This window comes from Polypterus senegalus, chromosome 13 (assembly GCF_016835505.1).
Source record: "Polypterus senegalus isolate Bchr_013 chromosome 13, ASM1683550v1, whole genome shotgun sequence".
Taxonomy (NCBI): Eukaryota; Metazoa; Chordata; class Cladistia; order Polypteriformes; family Polypteridae; genus Polypterus; species Polypterus senegalus.
In genome coordinates, this window is record NC_053166.1 from 69,842,338 (window position 1) to 69,858,328 (window position 15,991).

Consider the following 15,991-nt stretch of genomic DNA (forward strand, 5'->3'; position numbering starts at 1 on the left):
TATCAGCTTCCGTAACAAAAAAAAATGCACGATGGGAGAATAGTTTGCTAAGCATCTTGCGTTTTTTGCTAACCACAGAGTAACAGTATGTGGGTTATCAAGTAGAAACCTCTAAATATACTAACTTTAACTGTAGAATTCTGTACCATTGTGTCTTCATGATTACAATTATTCATAAAATGGTCTTGCACATTTAAACAATATCTATTAACAGCTAAAACTAACATAAAGTTACTTTAATTTATGAATATTTAAAATCCGTACTTTAGCTACTTATTGAAATACGGCTTTTAGTTTGAAAATATACTGTTAAAGTAATGCATTTTGATGGATTTTGTTTCAGTATAGCGCATACACTATGCCACCTTCCCCTCCAGCACAATGGTCATTTAATTTAAAATGCATCAAAATATAAATATCACGGACTGGAAAAACACCGTAATGAACGGTGTATATCAACAGCAATTAAAAGTGGCTTGAGTCAATTGTCCGCACATAAAAGGAGTGTTTCCCCACGGGACTCGTGTGACTTAGCGTGATAAAGTACCAAATAGGATATAAAATGTCCATTGGAGTCGAGAGGGTAGGGGGTCAAATATTAAAACAGAGCAAATCGAGCATGGGCTTTAGACGACCCTAAAGGGTGCTTGACCGGATTGCATACAGCAAGGTCAGAGTTGGAATTGACAGTTGTAACCGTGACTGAAAAATCATCTCTTGCTGATGTTTGTGGGACTCAAGCTTAAGCTAAAAGATAACTGCACCCTTAGTCTTCCTCTTAAAGCGCCAAGAATTAAGTTCCTTCCTCCAGCTTTCTTTTATGTGGGTTGTTTCAAATAAACTCAATCAATTTATATTTTCTGTCTCGATAGGGTTATATATATCCAGTGTTAGGTTAATATTACTTTTTAAAATTTCACAGGATAGTTTATTGCTTTGTTGTTGTTCTTGGTTATAATAATGGGGACTGTAATTCCATACATTTGATACCTGTTTGGGCTGTTTTAATTTCTGTAAGGATATTTCTTTAATTGTCTCTAAATAACAAATAAGTTGTTACAATACATTTTGTGATTTCTATTTTCTTTGTCCTTTTATATAATCAAATTCAGAATAGAAATAGTAAATTAAAAAGACACACAACCTTTAAGGTAAAAGTCGGCCCTCACTTAATCTCCAATGAAAAACCCCATTATGAAGCTGAAACACTAAAAAATAAATAACAGGGTTTTTCGATATATTTAACTAATTTAAGTTAATGTAAGTTGGTTATTTTTGATATTACATGCTTTTTATCGTTAAATTCACTGTTGCAGTATAAATAACTATTTGAGTATTTGCTGCATTCAGAATACCTGAAAAGCTCTGATTTAGTCTCAGTGAATTGCATTGCACATGGAATTGTTTCCTGAGTGTAGTAAGACATTAATACAGTATCTTAAATTTACATATTTTTAAAATAGGAAAACTTAATTTAGTTAAATAGAAATGGGTGTCATAAGTACATCCAACAAGTTTTGTTTTAGTATTTTTAACTTAATAAAAATAAGTTTTACACCTCAACTGTAAACTGAAATTACTTAAATTTGAAAATAGTTAAAATTACTCAATAATATTGCTTACAAAGTTACTATAATTTACTTGATTAATAAAAAAAAAAAGTTTTCTGCAGGAGTCCTGGAATTCATTTTATTATCTTACAAAACAAAATGAAACATTTTACTTTCCAACAGAGGGCAATAGAGATATATGCATCATTTTGTATGTCACCTGTGTGAGGCTGTCATCAAAGGTGCTGTTTGTCTGTCTTTTCAGAGAAGCTATATAGCCTCCCACATGAAAAATACATACAGTATCTAAAGCTGGACGTGTGTGTGATATGTTCTGTGAGGAGATAACAATAAGCTTTACTTTGAGTACAGTATTTAATTTCCACTCTTTCCTGAAATTATATATCCCATTGTAAACAAGCGTAAAAGTACAAGTGATGGAATAATGCCTGACAGGACGTCACGTAAATACTTCATAGAGTTAAAGTATGTTTAAGAGTTGCTATTCCATGGTATTTTGTTTGTCTAACCCTTGAAAGCATTTATTTTAATGTTAAGGGTATACAATTACATTAATCTGTATCAAATTGTAGGTGACTTTGACAGTAGAGCCTAAAAGTAAATGTTCTTTAATGGCTCTTTACAGGATTGTATGAATCCTGATAGTATATTGCTTGACAGAAGACCTGGGAAGGTTTCTTTGCATATGAAATTGCAATTCTTTCAGCTTTGAAAAGGTTCAAGTCAGAAATAGTTGTTGTACTAGCTGTGGTACCTGTCTAAGACAGGTTGAAATTTATGTAATCAACTTAGACCTCAGCAATAATCCTTGCAGTGCACCATCTATTGGAATGCATTTTGTAATGCATGTAGATGGCGCCCCACAAACATTTGTGGTAATAAAATGCATTACTACAAACATTTATGATGCTCCATCTGTTGAAAAGACAAATGCAATGCATATGTCTCTGTTACGTGCCATTTGGCATGTGATTTGTAAAAGTAATGTTAAGTGCAGTCTATTGGAATGACAGAGACATGGTAACCGGATGAACAAACACACACCTAACCTTTCATTAGGGTGGATAATAGGCTACTTAGTAAGATATTAACAGATCAAAAACACCTGAATGTACGCTATTATTATATGCAGAAAGATCCCTTAAAAAGTCATAAACTTATAGGTATTTTGCAAATATTCTATGATCTAGCAGTTCCTCTATGGCAATGCTCTAAAGAACCACTCTGACACCTTTATTTTTAAGAGTGCAGGTACTGAAAAAAATAATGTATGTAATGAGTCAATAATTCCCATATTATCATACAAAATATTGTAGCAAAAACTGGATAATTTTCTTGAAGAACATGGTCTGCAGTAATTCTCCTTCACTTTTCAGGACCTACTTAATCCAGCCATAGGATTGCTGGGGTGGAAGTCTATAATGACACTATAGAATGTAATGCTGGGACCAATCAGCCCAGGACTGAAAGACAGTCCATGATAGACATACTCAGTCACTAACAACACCCTCACCCATATGGGACCAGTTTAGATTTGCCCATTAATGCAACAGACAAATTCTTAAAATGTAGGAGCGTAGTGCAAAACTCATGGAGACACAGGTAGAATGTACAATCTACACACAAACTGTAAGGTGAATAATATGCAGAATTTTGGATTAATACATCACTTGAATTGTTACTCTAGCTCATTTTTAACCTTTTTGTTTAAATAAAACCTGACAGAATAATGTTTGGATCTGATTCATAAATTAAGGATTAATTTTCATTCATATTGTGCTATGTTGTATCACTTATGACTTTCATTATGAAAGGAATAAATAAATATTATACAAATTAATAATAGTTTGCCCCATAACCAGATTTAAAATCAAACCTCATAATGTTGTAAAACTAATTTTTAATTCAACATCATGGTTTTCAAATAAAGAACAGCCACTGTAATCTGAGCTAGGATAATAGTGACAGATGGTACTGGACAGAGCTCCCTGTAAATTTATTGAGCAAACTGTAACAATGATTTTGAGTTAAGTTCCTACTGATTCACGGTCTTCCTGTTTAAAGCAGATTCCACTGACTACAGAAAGACAAATTCCCACCTTCTCTTGCTATTTATACAATTTGGAACACAACCTGACAGTAAATGTTCAATGAGCAATAGGCCTTGAGTGGGAAAGGTGGGTGTACTTAGATTTACTTTGTTCTGGATGCTGCTAAGATTTTGATATACCTTACACAACTCATTTTCAATGTTATTTAGTTTGCCTTTTGTCAGTGTCAGATTTGTCTTTATGGCATGCACCTACTAATACTATTATTACATTTATAATCATACCATAATTCTGTGTGGTGCAGTGGAAGAGGTGGTGGTGGTTGGGTTAAAGCAAGAACATAAGCAGATCACAGTGCAACATAATTAGATGAGATAAACATTTGTGGGCAGCATGGCAGAACAGTGATTAGCAATGTTACCTTATGGATCCATTTCCTGATTTTAAATTCTGTGTCTAGTTGTCTCTGAAATATTTGCATGTTTTTTCCTGTGTATGAGTTTTCTTCCTGATGCTTCAATATTCTCCCAGACCCCTAAAATGTGTATGCTACATTAACTTATTATCATCCACTGAATAGTGTCATCTCCAGACAAAGGAGCAGCTCCACTGACAGACTGAGGAGATCGTTCCTCCTCCACACTATGTGACTCTTCAGTTCCACCTGAGGGGGGTAAACATTATACAAAGTTATTGTCTGTTATACCTGCATTTGTATCACTCTTTAATTTAATATTGTTTATTATTAGTATGCTGCTGGAGTATGTGAATTTCCCCTTGGGATTAATAAAGTATCTATCTATCTATCTATCTATCTATCTATCTATCTATCTATCTATCTATCTATCTATCTATCTATCTATCTATCTAACTACAGAGTTCAATCTGGTCCCTGTGTAGGTATATGTGGGTATGTGTGGGTTAGCTCTATAATGGACTGGTGCCCTGTCCAAGGGTTATTTTGCAGTATTGCTATTCTAGGTTTCATCTCCTTGTGATCCTGAATCAGATTAAGTCATAGGTTTTCTGATACATTTTAATAAACAATACTGACAGTATTGAAAATGAAGTTGTTGTTTCAGAACAATATCTTTACTATATTTAAAATCTGCCCCACACTGTGGAACATGCTCTTTCCTTGCAGTCAGTATATTTAGAATTTCTTTTATATTCTGTCTCCAGTGACAGAAAGGCCACTTTGGTGTAGGAGATTTTTGACCTGGTTGTGAGTGAGATTTCCAATGCCCTTCACTGATTTGCCTCTGCTTTGTTGTAATCTTTTTTATGTCCTTCTCTAAGCTGTCAATCTACTCACCACCCCTTCCCGCTAAATCCAATTACTTCTCTTCCTTCCTGGCCACCTGCCCCTTAGCTTAGAGGATCTGTGTCATGTTAGCCAGTGTAGTATGCTACAGTTAGTGCAGAATGAGAGGCAGCTCTGCATATATTAAACATACACAGACATAGAGAAAAAACACACACGAGCGAAATAACACCATATTATAAATACACACACATTGACATCTAGAGCAATATTTTTCAATGCTGATATCGAATATATGTTTATGTCTCTAATGCTGTCAATGTCTGCTTAAAGTAACTGCATGTTGTATGATTGCTGTTCACAAAATGTCCTGGCATTGGGTTCTAGTAGTTGAACTGAAGAAATTTGTTTGGATCCTGTTTGATCTTTGGCAAAACATCTGTAATTATAAATTGAGCCAAAATTCATGCATGTAATCAATTTTCTTAGTACTTGCGAGGCAGACATTATAAAAGGTTTCTAATGAAGACTACCTCTTTATTCCATTTTTCAACACAGAACAAATTGAGAAATACTCACACTAAGATATTACATTGAAGTTTAATTAATGAACCAATATTTTATTTAACTTCACAAATTTTAAGATGACAATAAATATGGAAAGTTGCAAGCAGTTCTAAAACTGTGGACACGATGTTTGACAAATCATAAACAGTCAATTTTCAGTACATTACAGGTTAAAAGGTTTGAAGCAGGAAGAAAAAAGAAATTCTTTCATTTATCACCCAGTTAAGTGTCATTGTGGTGTGTCCTTTTTCTTCCTAATTCTGTGTGGGGATTATCTCTGTGTACATCCCAGAAATGTGAAGAATTGGCTGTGTGTGAGTGTGTTGGTGTGTATGTGTATAAGTGTACTCCCTGTGCCGAAACTGGCAATCCGTTTTCCATTCAGTGCTCCTGGGACAGACTCTGGCACTCACCCAGAAGTACAATGTATACAATGCGGACACAAAGAAAGAAGAAAATGGGTGTTGTAATGTTTAAAACAGAAAACACACTTGCCTGTCCAATGTCATGTGTTTGTCACACCACAACAGAATGGAAAAAGGAAATAGCCTTGCCAGTGCTGTCAGGTACTTTGTTAATCGGCTGATAAAAGTTTGCAATGCTTTAGGAATTTGAAGCTGTGCTGAGAAGTTGTGTTGTAATTGTGTAATGTGCTCTCTCCCATGATTCTTATTTACATATATAATCTGACATCTTCAAGGTAATCATTTTCAGCAACTGCCATGTATAAGTTTGATATGCATTCCAACCGAAGGTCGTGTAGTGTGCCACTGGCCTTTTACGAACAAAGAAAAATAGAAGCCCACTCAATATCACACACTATGTATTTAAGTCTATATCCCACATGATGATGTACTGTAAATGGGTACTACAACTTTGCAGCCACCTTGGATCCATGGAGACAGAAAAAAGAATATAAATGATAAAAAAAATTACAAAACTGGAAACACAACACAATTGCCTGAAGCCTGCTTAGGTCAGTCTGATCAGGTCGTGCACTTATAAAGGACTGTCAAACATTCTGAACTAAGTGAAATCCTTGATTAGAACTGAAGCAGACCATTGGAACTCACTAAAACGTGGCTTAAAATCCTTCTGCCATGAAGGAACTGAAACCAAAATTTCAAACTCAAAGTAAGTGCAAAAGTAATCAAGTGTGCACATTCATACTGTACTTGTCTTGAAAGATAAAACAGATGTGAAAGTCAGTTAGGCAGTCATGATGACAGCATGTTATTGGGCAAGTCAGAGAGTGAAAGGGAGCACTCAATGACAAAAAAAGTCACAAAAATAATAGACAACTTATTGTTTTATACTGTATGTTGGGTGGATTCAGTAAGTACTGAATAAGCACAGAAACCAGAATATGAACATATTGAACTGAAGGAAAAATGTGTTCAGTAAAAGGCAATTCAAGCCTCCTTTGAATTTTTCAGGAAGATGATTTTTACATTTTAAGAGATTGCCTTCCTGCTATTCTGCATTTCTAGAAATAGCATGAAAAATAGATTTTCATAAAGTATAATAAATCAGTATTGAGCTTACAAATGTAAACTGTAAGCTCAAAAATAAATGCAAACTGTGCAGTTTCTGAAACTTAACTGTGAAACTGAAAAGGAGAAGGTTTTCACCCAACTTCTGTGATGCAACTAAGTTAAATGCATCTGCCTAATAAGCAGTGACTTAAATGTGGCACCAACAGTCAGCATCTGCAAGTTTCAAAAATTCATTACAAGAAGAATAAGTGAACACGTTTTGACAAGTAAAGGAAACGGAGTCCACCGTAGTTCCAGTTTAATGTCTGACACATTGTTAAGTCCAGTCTAAATGTATCCAATGTACTAATTTCAACAACGCCACTTGGTAACTTGCTTTGTGTGCTTATGCTCTTTGTAAAGCAATATTTTTAACATTTTCATGAAATTTACCTTCTTCTGTGTCTAGTGTCTTTGTTGATCTGTATTTAAAGTAACTGCTATATGTACTTTATTCTCCTCATCGTTGCTTTAACACTTCTGTCATGCTCTGTCTTAGTCTCTATTTACTCAGTGTGTTCTTATAGCTCAAATCCTTTGCTCCTTCTGCAATTTCCAATTCTTCACGACAGCAGATATGTTTCCTGAAGAAATTCTGATTTTTCTCAAATAAATTATTTTCTACTATTTTCTTTCTGATTGCTCTACCTTATAAAATCCAATTCAGGTCATAGGAATGTCACTCACATTGGTGGAATCACATTGCTCTTAACACAATTCCAGTAATAAGTGCAAATCTGTTAATGGGATTTGAGTGCAGATTGTTAATGAGGTCAAGGAATTAAGACGAGGAGCAGCATGCCAGAACTTAACAAGGATGTCGTGGTTGTCAGATTATAAGGAAAAGAGGGAAGGTACATGGGGATGACCTACATCTTCTTTTAAGGTTATAGTGGGAAAATAAAACAGCTAAATCTTATGTTTTGCCCAAGCCACTTGCAAAGAATATGAAGATGTGCTTCCCTCCATACACCACTGATTTACTTTATATTTAAAACAGTGTCAGCCCTCACACTTCATTGTTCTGGATGCAAAAACACACCTTGGCCCATACACTTACATTGATGACTAATGTCACTTGGTCACTTTTAGACATCTGAGTGGAAAATGGATACATTATTCTACAAAAATAAACATTAAAAAACCTTGAGGCCCTCTGTTATTGTTTTAAACCAGGATTAATCTGGCTTTATATATAAAGTTATTACCTCTGCCTTATATGAGACCCTTTAGATTTAGCTCTTTAGCACCCAATGCCCATCTTGTAGTGCCAGTATTGTTTTTATCAGTACCTTATACAATTTCAACAGGGTTTTGTGGAGAATATTCTTTTAAACAATCTGTTGGAGTAAAACAATTGGCTGTCAACACACAGTGCATTTACTTAGGTCAGGAGAGTCCCTAAATATTCATTAATTCTTCTGCCAAACTTGTCTCTTTTGATATAAATTTATGGTGAGCCAATGCATATCTCAGCAGCATTAAACTCAAGGCAGGAATGGCCTACGGAAAGCCTATGACAGGTTACATTCATAGGGTGACCAGACGTCCTCCAAAAGGAGGACATGTCCTCTTTTTTGACATGCTTTCCTCCGTCCTCCAGGCATTCCAAAAATTCATTAAAATGTCCTCCTTTCACAGAATCACGAACAGAGTTGACGGTTTTTGACAAATTACATATGATATATACCGAGAATGAGCAGCCTTTGGCCGTTCTCCATTCATCCGCGTCACCTTGTGACATTACATTATGTTATCACGTTATCAATAATTGTAACATCAAGTAGCGGCAACACTGTTTTATATTCTATTTACGCCCGACGGCACAACAGACAGCAGTTAGCGGTTGATTGGAGTTGGAAAATATATTTGGTAATTTTTGTCCTCCTTTTTGACTGTCGGTGTCCTCCTTTATAGCCGAACCCATCTGGTCACCCTATACATTCACGTACACAACAATATTAGAGCTTACTGAGACTTACCAGTCAGTCCATTCTGTTCTCTGGTGCAAATCAGAAAAACAGAGTTCCCAGAGAAAAGCCTCCTAGTACACAGACAAAACGTTAAAATGTCACACAGATAGTGTACTGTTAATAATATGAAATCAAAGACTGGAGCTGAGAGGCAGCAGCACTAGCAATGGGGCAACTAAGTCAAACTCATTTTAAATGTTAGTTTGATGGACAATCATATTGACCCACAGATTATATCCAACTGAAAGAGAAACTTTTAGACCCCCAAAGTTCTGCTTATGATGAAGTGATTTTGGAATAGAAATTATTGTAAATACAGACAAACCAGGCTTAATTAATTGATTCTCTCATGTTGCTTATTGTCATTTATCTTGTAATATCATTCAACAACACCTACAATATTTATAAGATTTATTTTCAATATGTAACAATTACTACTAAATTAGGGCTAATTTAATTTAAAAAATGAACATCTCAAACTCACATAATCTAATTCAAGGTCTCGGTAGCTGACTGTATTCCAACAGCACCAGGTTCATGGTATGACATGTCAATTGTCCATCACTGTGACACTTCTGGTACAAACCAACAATAAATCAGTCCGTAGTCTTTAGTTCACATAGCCAGCACATTGCTAAGGATGATAAAAGAAAAAAAAGGCGACTTGTTGAAAGTGCAAACTTGACGTGGATGACTAGGCGAAGAGTTCATACCCAGGCCACATGATTCATGAAGAACTATCACTAATCACTGCAGCATTGTGTCACCCTTAACTTAGAGAAGTCGTGAAATAAAATTCAGTGTAAACATAAAATAAACGAAAGAAAACAACAATGAGCTTAAAGTATAATACATGTACAGCAGTTCTGATGTGAAGGGACTTATTTGCTGCTCCAAGGCTGATGTGTAGGTCGCAAGTAATCGTTAACCCAAGGAACTCAAAGTAATCAATGGCCTGTACCTTGTTAACCTTCTAATTTGTGCACTTTGAAGAATCCCTACAGACCACCAAATGTTGAAAAGGCAAAGGGAATCCAACATTTACGAATATAAAACAGATTGCAATACTGCTCTACCAGAGGGTGCAGCATTATTCTCTGTTTAACAACACTAACATAAAAACTGTTATAGCTGACAAACAGCAATCATGGACACAAGCAGCTTTAAAAAGTATGTGAAGTTTAAAAAATAGGTTCAACTCTACAAAAACTAAAAATGTCCAAGTAAAAAAAGCAAAATTGTTCACTTGTCGTATATTTACAAACTCTTTTCCACATTTATTTGTTTTGCCAAACAGATTAGCCCACTGAAAGGTTTCAAGGAGCCAGGACCTAGATCAGCTGTGTCGGGGTCAGATCAGGAATCAGTCCTGGAAAGGACATCAACCACTCAGACACTCACAGTTGGGGGCCAGGTTAGAACTGGCAACAAAATGCGTACCCAGGTCTTTGGGAGGCAAAGTGTCCAGAAAAAGAAAATGCATACTTACGGGGAAGCATACAGATTGCACACAGAAACTGTCCAACGTGGAACACCAGGTAGGACTTTGCATTTGTGAGTCAGGTGAATTGGCCATTAATACCAGTGTTGTTCTTCCTTTCATACTTTTTAACTTTAATGGTAAATATTGAAAAGAATGTTACATATTGTGAACATTAATCTTCTTCTTTTGGCTGCTCCCTTTAGGGGTCACCACAGCGGATCATCTTCTTCCATATCTTCCTGTACTCTACATCTTGTTCTGTTACACCCGTCACCTGCATGTCCTCTCTCACCACATCCATAAACCTTCTCTTAGGCCTTCCTCTTTTCCTCTTGCCTGGCAGCTCTACCTTTTCACAATATACCCAGCATCTCTTCTCTGCACATGTCCAAACCAACGCAATCTCACCTCTCTGACTTTCTCTCCCAACCGACCAACCTGAGCTGACCCTCTAATGTACTTGTTTCTAATGATTAATAATAGTTGTAATTTTAATGAACATTTATAAACTCTTAAACATGCTTTAAAGATATGTTTAGTTTAATCATTTGATAAATAACATTAGGGCCAAATGAGCTATTACTTTTTAATCTGTTTAATAACTTTAGTATTTTTTTCTTATTTTTGTGTGCTTTTTTACAGCAGAGCTAGAAACAGGCAGTTTGTGTTTATAACACTGATGGTTAGATCTTTGATGGCATTCTTATCCAAACTAGGGGTCACCATCTTTGAGGCCTGCAACTTACAGAAAATCTGCTAATGCAATTACAACTATAAGAGGCCCGGCTAAAGCTCAAGAGGATATAATGGCATTGGCGTCACAAGTAAAAGGAAGGCCTTGTCCTAAATCCTCAATCAAATAACTTTATTGGCTGACACCAATAGCCTGGGCTAGGATTTAGGCACTGGCAAGCCAGTATGTGATGAACCTATAAGAACTCTTCCATGCAGGAAAAATTCTCTGAAGGTTTATAAATGTGACAGCAAATTGAGTTGGCCTCGAGACATCAGTGCTCCCTCCGCACTGTATATTTTCTGAAATGTGATGATACTAATAAGGATGGTGAGTATTTAGAAACTCTACGAGACAAAGCAAAAATGTCATCAGTTTTCTTCAACAAATCTGAAACAACATAGAAAAAATATCATTGAAAAACATGGTAGATAACAAAGCTGTTATAAATGAACTAGTAGGATATATTCCTGCCTTGTGTCCATTGCTAACAGGAATCCCTCAAGAGCCATGTGATCCAAACATAGAAAACATGAAGGTGAATATTTTGAAGTTGTTAATATGCTTATTGAATTTATAGCTGGCAGTCCCCCTAACTGTACTTCCCTTGGGATGTGGAAGTACTTTGAAATGCCTGTGATTCAAACTTTTGAGCACTGCGGTGGCAACAGTAACTGCTGGGCAATTCTGCTGATCCAAATTCTATTCATTTGTTTTTACTCCAATAGATGAAATATAACAATGTATTACCACAGCATTTTTTTACAACAATTTTTCATTGAGCTGTGTAAATATAATGCTATTTAAAGTTGGAAAGGGGTTATTGATTTGAATGAAACACGAATGAATGGGATGTAGTACCGATTGTGTCCTTGATTGATTTGTGTCTTAACACTGCACTTAACACTGTGATATAATTTAAAGAATCAATGGAAAAAATAAAAACGGTGCTGGTACTTTGTCTTTTAACATTCCTGTATGTTCTTGAATTATCATGCTCTATGGTGAAGGCTATTGGTACAAACCCTAAAAGTCTGCATGTATTTCTACTGTCTGTCCCTTTATTCATGCAAGAATGGAACAAGACTGTTTAATACCTACTGTAATACCTACTTTCTTCATCATGTAAAGCACATTGACCTACATTATTTGTATGAAAATGTGCTATATAAATAAATGTTGTTGTTGTTGTTGTTGTATGTCTGAGTAAGTCTTTTTTTTTGGTCCTTTCTTGTGGTGTTTGTGCATTATGACTCTGTCCACATACGTGCTCTCTTAGGGCCTTATTATAAATGCACACGCATGCTTGAAATTTATGTACACAAATTCCCATTCAAACATTAGGATTTAAAAAACAAAACCTAACAGGGGAACAAGATGTATATTTACAGCAGCTCTGACCCATGCATATGCAACATTTTGGAGAAAATGGGAAATAACAACACTCTTGATCAAGGAGGAAAATGCAGCCAAACCAGCTAAAGGATGACTTATGCATACAATACATATCACCAAACCATTATTAGAATGTGTGTTGACATGATAAATATCTTACACCTCAAAGTGATAAATACTATATACAGACTTTAGTTCCCTTTTAAGAGGGGCAACACTGCATTTTTGCACTGAAGAACTTTTTTTTAGTTATTCATCAGTTTATATTGGCTACCTGTTCTCAGTTCTAAAGGAACTGGCAGATAGGTCAGGAATATTTCAGTCAAGCTTCACTTCGTCAAGCCCGCTGTGCTGGAAGCCACTAACTGATCTGTGAGGTGTTACACTCAGTTTTCATGTAGTGTAGGCATACATACACAAAGCATAACATGTTTCTGCTAACATACAAAGATTCCCCTAATATATTTGGAGCGATTTACTCCACTCATATTGAAATAAAGGCACTTAGTGAGAATGAAACTGCTTTTGTTAACTGTAAGCAGGGACTTTCCATTAATGCACAATTTGTCTGTGATGTCAAGAAGACAGACAAACATTGTGGCTCAGTGGCTTGACTCAAATCGTGATTCGTTTATTTTGAGGCAAAGTAGCTTTGGCAGATGCGATGGTACTATACTGTACATGGTGGCTGGCGTATTGGTAAAGGTATGACTGAACCCTCAGTTTTTCATATGGACTGTACTATTCTTTGTAAAACCAATTATGTTATTACATATGCCAGGTACCCATTCTGACACTGGCACCTTTCACTGACCTCATCAATGCCGAGGAAAGATGCTATAATACTGTGCATGATCCTGCACTCTCGGTTGGAGAACACAGCCAGAGACTCTTGAACGTAGGTGGCGGTGTCGCAGTATGTCAAGTATGAGGCTGCTCTACCAGCCAGTTAAGTTCTGCAGTATCATTATTGCATATGTATTATGTTGTTTAGCATGCTCCCTAAACAGATGTTTAAGGGCGGTGTTCGAAGCACGTTCACATATACACACTTACAAGATAATTGTGATTTATTAAGGGTAAACTGGGCCTAATTTATAAAACTTTGCATGGATTTCAGCATGAGAATATGTGTAGACCAAAAAATCAGGTAAATACAGAGCCCCCGAAGGGACATTGTGTAGTTTTTTTTTCTGTTGCACACCAGATAGTTTCAAGTGAGTACCAGATACTTTCTACCGCTCCATACCTATACATACTTCATAGTTGCACTTAGGAAAAAGGGAAATTGGAGAATTTATAGAAGTATACGTTCAGCTTGGTCTTAAACACAAAGACATAGCTCTTGTTCTTGCAGTTCATCATGGATACATTATCACTGAAAGGCATTTTAAACATATATTGAAGTCTAAAAGTCTATTTCGTTGTAAGGTCTATAGCAACATTGAGAAAATTATTGTGTTTATACAGCGAGAATTGCAAAGCTCAGGTCAGCTTCATGGCTACCGACGGATGCACACAAAATGGTTTGCATGTGAGAAGGAAGATATTCCAGATATTCAAGATCATACACAGCATGGTATTGCCTCTCGTTTGTGCTCTGGGGGTCAGGGAATGGCATAAGGTGTCAGTATCTAAATGGGTAGCCACTATTACCTGGCAAATGTAATGCCATGATTGCTGTTACAATGAATCCTACAGGCCATATAAAAAGCTCAGGGCTCAGTGTCCTTTCCAATAAGCCAGCCACCATGTATGATACTATGACAAGTGACAAAGTTAACTTTGTTTCAATATAAATGACTCACGGTTTGACTCGTGCCACTGACCCATGACATTTGTCAGTCACATCCTGGCACCAGAGATAACTTATACATTAATAGAATGCCACTGCTCATGGAGAGTAAAAGATACGTCATTCTCACTAGGCACACTTATTGCAATATAAATGCAGTAAATTGGACACTGCTGCCAATTGTCTTTTTGTGTTGGTAAAAAACATGCTATATTTTACGTATGTTCACCTACACCATACAAAAACTGAATGTAGCGCCTTGCCAGCCTGTTAATGGCTTTCAACATAGTGACCATGATGGAGTGACGCATGGTTGAGATATTCCTGACCTGTTGTCCAGATCCCTGAAAAGAGATAACAGGTAACCGATATAAAGAGCCAAAAAAGCAAAAAAGATCTTTAGTGTACATATTCAGCATTGCCCCTCTTAATAGGGAACTAAAAGAATGTACAGTCTGTACATAAAATGTATCACTTTTGAAATGTACTATATTTGTCATGTCAATGCACATTATAATGATGGTTTGATGATAGGTGTTATTATGCACGGGAGTCGCCATTTAGCTGATTTGGCTGCATTTCCCTACTTGGTCAACAGTGTCGTTGTTTGCTAGTTTCTCTGAAATGTTGCATATGTATGGGTAGGAGTTGCGTAAATTTACACAAACTCCCCAATCAAGCTTCCTTTTATAAATCCAAATGTTTGAGTGGGAAGTTGCATGCACACATTTTGAGCCTGTCTTTGTGTTTATGCAAGCTTAATAAATGAGGCTCCTGGGATGATAGTACCCAACTGCAGTCCAAATGCATGATGTAGAATTATGTAATTGCTTCTGGATGTCTAGATGTTTTGAGTATCATGTGAAGGACAGGTGTCTCATGCGGGAAGTGTATGAATGAATAGGGGAGTTTGCCTGTTATTGCTGGACTGAATTCCAGTGCCAAACTGTTCTAGTATTGGCAGGAAAAAATGGAAAAGTAATGCAAAACTTCTGCAGAGAAATTGTAAATAATGGGTTAATCCCTTGGTGCTTATTTCAATCAGTTTACTATTTAAAATGCAATTACAAATACAGTAATTACATCATTCTTTACAATATTGAATGAAAATGGAACACATTTAGGTAAATAGTCTCATTACTGCTGTACAGTGCTCTGGTATACAGTAAACAGCAAAGTTACAGTGCTGTGGTTTATGCATAGGTCAGCCACTTGGAAACACCCAAAAAGAGAAATAAAGAAAGAAGAAAAACTTTAAATATCACAATATGAGTTCATCTCTTCATGCTGAATATACAGGTCAATAAGCAATTAATTCATCGTCCCTCTGCACTCTGTCTCTTTAAATTCATTCAGATTGTGAGCAAATGGATCATGATTATAAGTTTCTCTTTGAACCCAATGCCCTTTCTGAAGACACATTTTCCTTTTGTTCCTTAATAATACAGAATCATTTCTGTTTACAGCAAAAAGTCATCTTAATGCACACTTAATGTTCATAAAAGTAATATCAAAAATATTATGATATCCTGCTGACAACTTCAAGTGACAAACACATTAAATCAGTCTCTACAGTAGCAGTGCATTTCTGAACAAGCGTTATCAAGGCTGTAGGCCAAAAAGG